The sequence below is a fragment of the Ursus americanus genome, chromosome 18, assembly GCF_024610735.1.
Source record: "Ursus americanus isolate L20-20 chromosome 18, mUrsAme1.1.p, whole genome shotgun sequence".
NCBI lineage: Eukaryota > Metazoa > Chordata > Mammalia > Carnivora > Ursidae > Ursus > Ursus americanus.
The window spans coordinates 55352805-55362773 of NC_142144.1; the positions used below are offsets into that span (position 1 = coordinate 55352805).

The 9969-nt window shown below is 37.8% G+C and overlaps 1 non-coding gene across 1 annotated transcript; it reads left to right on the forward strand.

Moving 5' to 3' along the window:
* Positions 1 to 8916: 8916 nt before the first annotated feature.
* LOC123781373 (U6 spliceosomal RNA) lies at positions 8917 to 9019 on the forward strand. The gene has a single exon (XR_006776707.1). It is a non-coding gene; the product is annotated as a U6 spliceosomal RNA (small nuclear RNA).
* The last annotated feature ends 950 nt before the right edge of the window (positions 9020 to 9969 follow it).

Consider the following 9969-nt stretch of genomic DNA (forward strand, 5'->3'; position numbering starts at 1 on the left):
GATGTCCTTACATGAGGAAAGGGAAACAGGTCATACAACGGTATTGAATAAGGGGAAGAAGCATAACCTTGACGAAAGTGGATGTCTTTAGCCAAAGGTAATTCCTGAAGAAGGATTCCACAGAGATCTGTTAGCAGCCTGGCAGCAGGAGAAATGTGGGCTTTAGATCTGAAAGTTTGGGGTGGTACATCACAGCACCCACTGCAGTCCCATAGTGGGACTAGTCATTCCATTGCATGTCCCAGAATATTTAGTAGAAGCCCCTCTCCCAGCACAAGCCACATTGCACTCCAGTCTTGTTTGAATCCCTTATCATGCTTCGAGCTCTCCTGAGGCTGCCTTATATCTTTGGGAGCCATCCAGTTTGCAGTATAGTCAATGAATACATAGAACAAATCTTGGATTCACAACAGAATAAGATAAAATCCTACACCTGGAATAACAATACTGATGCTCTACGGCTACCTTGTAAAATGTGTATAACTCATGCTATTGCAAAACAGGAGTTTTAATTAGCATTGCTGTCTGGTTAAATTGGCTTTCAAGGAGGTAAAGAGAACATGCTGAGAAGAGGTTTAGTTTGTAAAGAAAGCTCTGCAACAGAAAAGGCCGTTTCAGAGGCACAATGATTACCATCAATTAGAAGTCAAAAAGAGGAAGACCTGAAAAAAACATGTATTTAAGAGGAAGGGTGACCAGGGATTCGTAATTTGAAGACTGAGTGGGGAAAACTGGAATGAGAAATGGACCAGGGGATAAATTATTGAAAAATATTTGGAATCTACAGAGCTCATGGTTACAAATCAAACACTGTTGCAAAACCACAGCTGTGACAGAAATAAATAGCTACTTGAATGATTATTTTGGTAAAATATAGTGATGTCTCAGACATATTGATGTTTCACTTGGTATACAGACTGTCATGCCTCCCTGAGGAAAAAATGTAAGTGGCACAACCTGACACGATGTAGGCTCACAGTAAATATTTGTTTGCTATCTTCTTCTCATAAAGGTAAAGGTTTCAGGTCTGCCTTACCATTCATTTCAAACACCTCTTAAAACCCATGGAGTTAATGACATTCAGGAAATCCTCTAGTGGCCAAATGGTGTCTCTCACAAGAAGCCATGGTCACATAGACGACTCAGCCTAAGACATCAGGAAGAGAAAAAGTTATCTCTTTTCTTTTCTTATATCTGGGTAGATTTCTTGTTCCTTTCTTTTTGCTTTGCTCCCTCTTCCATCTGCACAAGAAGCATACAACTAATGTGATCATTTCATAGGAACTTAATATATAAAGGTATGTGTGTGTGTGTGTACATATACACATTAAGACGTAAAATTAATTACTATGTGTGTGTGTGTACATATACACATTAAGACGTAAAATTAATTACCATTAAATTCCACAAACAGTATTTAGTATCTACATCTTGCGAAGTAGTGTCCTAAAAGTATGCTAGAAAAAGATGAATAAAACATAGAAATGTTGAAAAAGAAGACAAACCATTAGCAGTAATGGGTGGAAATATGAAGTATGTTTATGGTTGAGGTGCAATTAATGTGCTATGAGAACAAGGAGGTGGGAATGATTGCTTTTGACCTAAGGGAGATCAGAAGGTGTGACACTTTTCAGACCTTTGAGTGTCCTTAATCATTATTTGATTGACTCCTGCATGTAAATTTGTGTTGTTGGCTCTGTGTGTGTTTCCTGGTAATAAATAAGCACTTTCCCAGCTAATTTTATGTATCTTCCATCTGTGCCTTTTGGATGTAGGAAAGTTATTTTAGTATGATTGTATATACGCAAGTCTCAGGAATGCCAGTTTTGTAATGAGCAAAAGTTGATTGAAAGGAGATAGAAAAGTGTGACGCATCTCGGTATTAAATGTGACTCGGAGTCCAGCAATGAGAAATATGGTGGGAAATAATGGGAAAAAGCAAGAAAAGTTACAAGAATGATTTCAAGCAAGTCGTTGGAAAGAAAATCTGTGAAAATAAGATTCAACTCAATCATGATAGAACTAGTATGATATAGCAACTAGAATGACAGGATCTAGGACAATGACTCTCTGAGGCTGTTTCAAGACGTCTGTAGCATAGCAACAGGAAAAAATGGTTAGATTTGGTGCCAAAATTCAATCTGAATTTGGTGATTGCATCTAGAAATTGACTGCAAAACTGAAGATTAAGAGAAGCTTAGCTGACCTGAAGATAAAGGATTTTGAAATTGAGAAGTCAAAAAAACATGTGTTTCCCAGTGTTGCAGAATGACTCAGGTTACACTCAGATGTGCAAAGAAATATAGATTCTGTACTTTTTCTATAACTACCCCATATTTCTCACCCCATCCATTGGCCAGGTAGCAGGAAAGGAAGATGAAGCTTACTTTTATTTGCTAATCTCAGTAAAATCCAAATATTAAAATTTTACATCAGAAAATATCTTCCTAGGTGACTCAAATACATCAATCTTCTCATACTCTTAAAATGTCATCTGGGGATATAAGAGTATAGTCATGCTTATGACATGATTTTGTGACACTAGGGAGAGGGTCAAATGTGCCATTAGCTGGTATGCTAAGGTGTAGTTTACCTGAGCTGCTGTTTTGCCAAATTCTGTTGACAATAGTTGTTGATTTCTGCAAAAATGATTTCTTATTTTTTCTTGTTTCTTAGTTTCTAGGGATCCTCCAGGTTGAATTGGCCTTTTTAATTTTTGCTGCTTTTCCTCTCTGGGCCATGGTCTAATGGTAGCATCTGCTATGAGATTACCTTGCCCTTAATGACCTTGCCCTCTGATCCTCTGCATGTCAGAGACAGGAACAGAGAAGTATCTGGAAGTATGAGGTAGGTCTTCTTTTTGCCTGACAACACTGTTCCACCTACCAATTATGTGAAGGCCTCCAATATTAGCTCAGGGCACTCTGTACAAGAGTCTCTTCCCTGCATCCCAAATGATTGGCTGGACATATCCCACACAGAATTAGCCTCAAACTCAGACTGAACCTTCACTCTCCAACCACTACATGCATTGCAATTACAGGGCGGAAAAAATCAGGGCATATAAATGTCCTGATCTATACTTCTTTAGTCTGCTTGTACCTCTACTTTTTTCTTCTAAAATCCAATGGAAATAGACATGATGAGATTTTCATTTATTTCTACTACTCCTTCTCCTAGAACTTCTACTGCGTCACTCTCTATCATTGAAGCTCTCAAACCCAGAAAATAATATTTTCAACAGGAACATGGAAAGAGTCCTTTCTCTCATGGCAATGCCTGGATTTAAATCCATAAACTTCCACATTTTATTTTGAATATCAGTTTATAAATATTACCTCTCATTTTCTTTGTATTCCTTCTGAACCATATTGATATTGTTAACAAAAGTACCATAGGAGGTGCTTTAGAGGCATGGGAGGCCTCACAAGTCTTGGATATATACTTCCTACTTCTACATGAAATGAACCAGATCCACTTTTTTTTTTAAAAAGTCTTAAAAAAGAGATCAAAGCAGTTTAAATAAAAGCCACATTACACGAGCGATAAGATTAGGGGCTAGGATTTTTTAATTAAGTGTATTCTGTTTAGTGACTCGGCTTTTGTTGAAATGGAAGTTATTGAACACCTTCAGGTAATATACTGATGGTATACTAGAAAGTACATAACTGAATTAACAACAATTTAAAGCAATGCTTACTATCTGTTATTTGTGGATGAGATATTATTTTGTGACTTACCTATATAATAGTCTGAAGAGACTACTGAGGGAAAAAGTGTATAAATTTGCAATACAGATAAGAAAATGCCACATTAAAAATAGAGCCTCGATTGATACAAAATTGACAGATCCTTCCTGAGAGAAAACAAAAAATAAGGAGCCTGTGTCTAGTTATAGTATTCTTTTTTTTTAAGATTTATTTATTTATTTATTTATTTATTTATTTGACAGAGAGAGACAGCCAGCGAGAGAGCGAACACAAGCAGGGGGAGTGGGAGAGGAAGAAACAGGCTCTCAGCAGAGGAGCCTGATGCGGGGCTCGATCCCAGAATGCCGGGATCATGCCCTGAGCTGAAGGCAGACGCTTAACAATTGAGCTACCCAGGTGCCCCTAGTTATAGTATTCTATAGCGTAAATAGAGCAGACATTAAAATGACTAGAAAAGCAAGATAGAAAGCTAACCATTGTTTACTAGACCATAAATCAGAATAACTGATTGAAATGCTATGTTTTTCCTTCTCTTTCATCTCCTCTTCACTGAAAAATTTTGCCCAAAACTGACCATATAGTGTGTGTTTTGAAATTTTTCTATCTATAGGTTCAGGGAGCACAGATTCCCCAAGTGTGAATATTAGAGAAAAGCATGTCCTTCACCTTCTTGACTTAACTGCAGATTTATTAGTAAGAGGATCCACTTACCCTTAGGTAGTATGACATAACAAAGCAGATTTGTATTATGCAGAATACATTTAAAAATAAACTTTTTATTTTATAATAGTTTTAGATACAGAAAAATTGTAAAGATAGTGCAGAAAGTTCTTATATATCCCACAACTAATATCTCCCAATGTTAATATTCTCTATAACAACAGTTTCATTCACTACAACAATGAACCAAAATATACAAAAAAATGAACCAATATACATTTGATTGTAGATAACAGAAGACTAAATCAAAGTAGTATGAGTAGTATTAATAGTAGTAGTGGTGATAACTGAACGGTCTAAGGATAATGCAAACTTTAGGCATATTTGGAACTAGGTTTCAAACATTGTCATAAAAATTCACCCCTCTTTTTTTTCTTTTTGCCATAATTTCACTCTGCATTCACTCTGTTAGCATCATGCAAACAAAAATTCCCAACATAGAGGAAGTATGTGCATAGAAGCTTCAAGCTCACATTTACATTCTCAGTAACCCTGACACCCTTGTCTCCAACAGATATTGAGATTGGTCTTCAATGGACTGCTTCAGGTCATATGATCCTTCCCGAGTTAATCACTATGAGACTACACTTGGTCTTAGCCAAAAGGCCAAGAAGTGATAGTCAATCACCATGAGAAATTGAACATGTGGATTGGCCAGAGCAGCATCAAATCCCACCCCTGGATCCAGGAATGAGGTTAGCTTTCCTAAATAACTTAACCCAGTAATGGGACAGATGTTTCTCAACAGTAAATTAAGTTGCTGATAGGAGAAGGAATATACACTGCCTATCAAGAAGGCAAAACCACCTGATCTCTACTATAATGTGCATGTGAGTAGGAATCTTAACCTTGAAAGAGTCTCCAAACATACTTGTCTGCAATCATATTTAGTATAAATTGAATCTAGAAAAAGGTATGGTTGGGTTTTTCTATTTCTATGGAAATGGTGAAAGAAAGAAAAATATATTCTTTTCCTTTATATTGGTTATCTTGCACGCTGGTTATCTCTACTTTTAAGGAAAAATAAGAGACTAATACAGGCCCAGAATTTAATGGCTATTTCCTTCACTGCTTAATAACATAAAATACCCCAAATTCCTCTAGCAAATATTTTTCTGATACTCTATATGCATAGTGTGTTATGGAAGGATTAAATAATAACTCGAGATAGTTCAAGTTTTCATTTAGATTGCAAGAATTTTCCTTCACAGAAATAGCGACAATAGTTAATACTTAATGTATGGTCTAAGAACTGTAAAAAATATTTATAAATAAGATATTTTATAATTCATAGGGCAACCAATTAAGATAGTGCAATGATCAGTTCCTTGTTACAGAGGAAACAATGAAGTCAAGGGACAAAGTAAAAAGTCAGAACGTTAGTAAGTAGTTTTATCAGATGACATTTAAATATCCCTTTATATCTTCTTTGCTTTCCTGTTCCAAAAGCATTTGGGTAATTTTGCACCCTCAGGCACAGCCACAGAAATCCCCTTTGTGTGGATTCTGACCAAATTCAAAAGGCTACCACATTATCGTTCTTCTCCTCATAAACCCTATCTATAACTTTGGCCCTTTTCCCAGACTTCCTGTTAATGCTGAGGCATAAGACTCCATGGGAGCATCTGGTGCTACACCAAAGCAACCTAGAAGTGGGAATAAATTATAACCCTGAAGGTGAAGCTTTGATCAACAGGAGACCGGAGTAAGAACAAAATAAATTCTTCTCCATTCCTTTCCCATGCATAGCCTGTCTGAGGAGCAGTCATTAATAAGCCCTCTTGGGATATATTCCCATGAGATAAAGCAATCAATCACACTGAATACTGTGCGGTGGTTAGTTGGGGATCGTACCCCTGTATCAGCTCTCCCTTTCTCCTTGTCTCCCTTCCCTTTGCTCTCAACCCTGTTGCCAAAGATCATACTCTTGAAGAAAGCATTAACACATAAGTTACTGCTTCAGGCTCTGTTTCTAAGAAACAGTCTAAGACAGTTGATATTAGCAATAGCCCTAGAGTGGACCCTTAGGATAATTTATTAAAGCTGTATTACTGACCAGTCTCATTGCAATAGGGATCCCTTTGCTAGTGTTACAGGGGCTGATGATTAGCTCTGGCATACCATGACATCTCGATTACTAAGGCTTTCCCTTGTGGTTAATTGGGATAAGGTGCAGGTGGAAGATAAGACCTTAGGATATGCAGAGGCTGTATGCTTATATGGTATGGGACAATGATAATTATAGGGACTGCACCTGGGCTGGCTTTTGTTAATGATACTGAAATCTTTGAAAGAGAAAATTATAGGCTTAAAACAGTCAATTGCCAACTTGAGGTACTCTGTGAAAGCCAGAGGACCTGTATGGCTTCATTTATGCAGAGCCTTAACATCTATGGGTGCAGGGCACTTTGCAGAAAATCAGACCCAAGATTTAATTTTAAATGTGAAAGAAATACAAAGGAGACCAAATATGTTGCCTTGAGAGTTCTCCTCTATTTAGTTTAGGATTGTAGTTGGAAAAGAACAAGATTTGGAGAATTGAGATGGGGACCTTTTTTTTGGATTTAACTGAAAATTTTGAACTGCATATTCCCCTGAACAAAAGCAGAAACAGTTTCTCCCCCTTGACAGAAGAGAGCAGTTTTCCTAGCTTGGAGTACGTGAGAAGAACTCATGGAGGCAGATGCCTTCCAAAATATTGCTTGTGCTTTTCAGTAGCTGTCTGGTCAACACTTATTTCCAGTCCCCTTACAAAGCAAGGGAATTCAGTACACCCTCCAGGACAAAGTTCTTTAATCACCAATTGCAATTGTAGGACCTGATTGACATGTACAAGATAAGAACTGTGGGATAATTGTGGTAGTAGATCCTAAAAGTGTCAGAACATAGTTGTAAAATATTAAGTTTGGCATGGGTTGACATCCCTGGGAAATAGACTCTGAGATGGAGATTTGCATGCAAACTTTTACTGAAGAGTGCTCTTGGAAATACCACTTGTTAGCTGATAAGGAGAACAGTACTGGGCAAAGGGAGAAACTGAAATGCTGTGATACAGTTGAAGAGGGGGTCTCAGTCAATCCCACAAAGAGTTTTGGACCACCTAAGTTGTCTGAAGTTGAATCAAGGGAAAGGGCCTTTGAATTGCTTCATAGACCTGCCATCTATGTGCGGTGACCACTGGTAGGAGAAGAACTTGTTGAGGCAGCTGTCCGTGGCCGAAGGCAATACTTAGAAACAGACTCAGCTGTGAAGTATTGACCAGCACTGGCAAGAGCCAGGGAAAATCATACCTCAGTCCCGAATACAGAACTGGGAAGCACACAACAGCAAACACAATAATGTGGGAGAATTTATTGGATTTGAGCCACTCATTCCTAAAATGACAGTCCATACTTGATGTAGAGGCAATCCTCAGAATTTGTTGAGGTCATTCTTTGAAGCCTGGGCACAATCTCAGCCTACAGTCAGTGAGGTGGAAATGTCAGTACTTTCCTTGCCAAAATATGAAGGGAAAAAGAAATACTCAAGGAAATAGAGATGTTAGGATGGATTGTGATGTACAACTTGAGAATGTACCATCAGATTATTTTCCCATAGTATTCCAAGAGGCCATTTCCTTCACTGGGGTAATGCAATATGGAAGCATTGCTAGGGCATGAAGGAGAAATGAACTTAATGTTTCCTGTCCTCTGTAGGATTGAATGGCAGTGGAAGATGATGCCATGCAAGTGTGCTCTCCAGGGTAAGGAGGAATAATTGGATTCTGAAATGGAAAAGTATGGGCGGAAGCAATTAATGGTCAAAGGCAAGATAGATTTAATTACTCTAATAGCTAAGGTGGCTATTGTGGAAATCAGGGTGTTGATATACATATCTGTGATGATAGCAAATAGATCATAGTGTCCTAGAGAAAAGATAGATAAGTGGAATAGTGTGTCTCTTGACCTATATAATAATAAAAAAAAAGATGATAGCTTTTGTACTGATAACTGGCATTAGCCATCAAAATGGAAAGTATTCCTCACAAAAAATTCCAGACTTAAGTCAGTTCACAGACCAAAAAGCCATAGATTGAAGGGGAATCCAGGACCCTTTGAGAATGAACTCTACCATATTACCACAAGTAAATTAGATAAATACTTCCCTAATATTTTCCAAAAAGGACTTGTGGCCAATACTAGTATAACTGTAATAGCTGGAAACAGGAATTAAGGATTGATAAATAAAGATTCTGAACTGAGAATGATAATGGAGGAACTGAAATATCATGACTAAGAGGCCTTGGATGCCTGATGATCGGTAGAGTTTTGGCCCAGGACTGTCACAATGCAATGTGTCTAACTTGTCCGTACAACTAACCTACAGTTATTTCCCTGGTCCCCAGGTGGCTAATTGAATTCTGATGTACTTAACACCTGACAGAATCCTCACATAGATCTATGATCTGTGGAATAAGAACCATTTTGGTAAAAAATCAAACAACCCTGTGCTTGCTTCTACAGCACGTATACTAAAATTGAAACGATACAGAGATTAGCATGGCCCTGTGCAAGGATTACACACAAATTCATGAAGCGTTCCACATTAAAAAACAAAAAAAAACAAAAAAAAAACAAAGAACAACAACAACAAAAAACAAAAAAACAAAAAAAGCCAACTAGAAGTTCTTCTCTATCCTGGAGAATATATAAAAACAATACCATATTGCAGGAATCACAATGATAAGCATCACCACCAAATACTTAAGGAAAACAGAAGTATTGGTTCCTATGATATTCCCATTCAATTCATCTACTAAACTGTTAGAAAAAAAGTCAATTTAAAAAAATTGATCCCAGGGGCACCTGGGTGACTTGGTCAGTTAAGCATCTGCCTTCCACTCAGGTCCTGATCCCGGGGTCCTAGGATGGAGCCTCACATCTGGTTCCCTGCTCAGTGGGGATCCTGCCTCTCCCTCTGCCCCTCCCCTCTCTTGTGCTGACTCTCTCTCATGCTCTCTTTCTCTCTCTCTCAAATAAATAAATAATAAAAATCTTTTTAAAAAAATTGATCCTGACTGATAGATGGCTATGGAATGACTACCTTACACTTATGTAGGATATAGCCCCAAGTGCAACTGCATGCTTAGTATGTTATACTTATTGATACAATACCATATTCCCCTTGCACCTGACACACATGAATTTATTTGGCAATTACATTCTTCTTGATTCCAACAGAAAGGAGGACCAAAACTAGTTTGCCATCACGTAGTAGGGGTAGCATAATAGGGACAGCATACACTGGTTGTCAAAGGGCTATGTTAAATAATTCTCACGCTCATGTTATGTTCTGCATGAACGCTGATCCTATTGTTATTCTGCAAGACATCATGTTGGGTTATTATAATTATGCATCATGCTAATTGAACCCAATAATCAGGAACTAACAAGTGTTCTATAAGCCCTAGGAAGATATCAGAATGCCAGAGAATGAAGAAAAATTCTGTCAAAGATGCAATGGCCTGCCATATCAGGGAATACCTTAGGGGTTCAAGTCA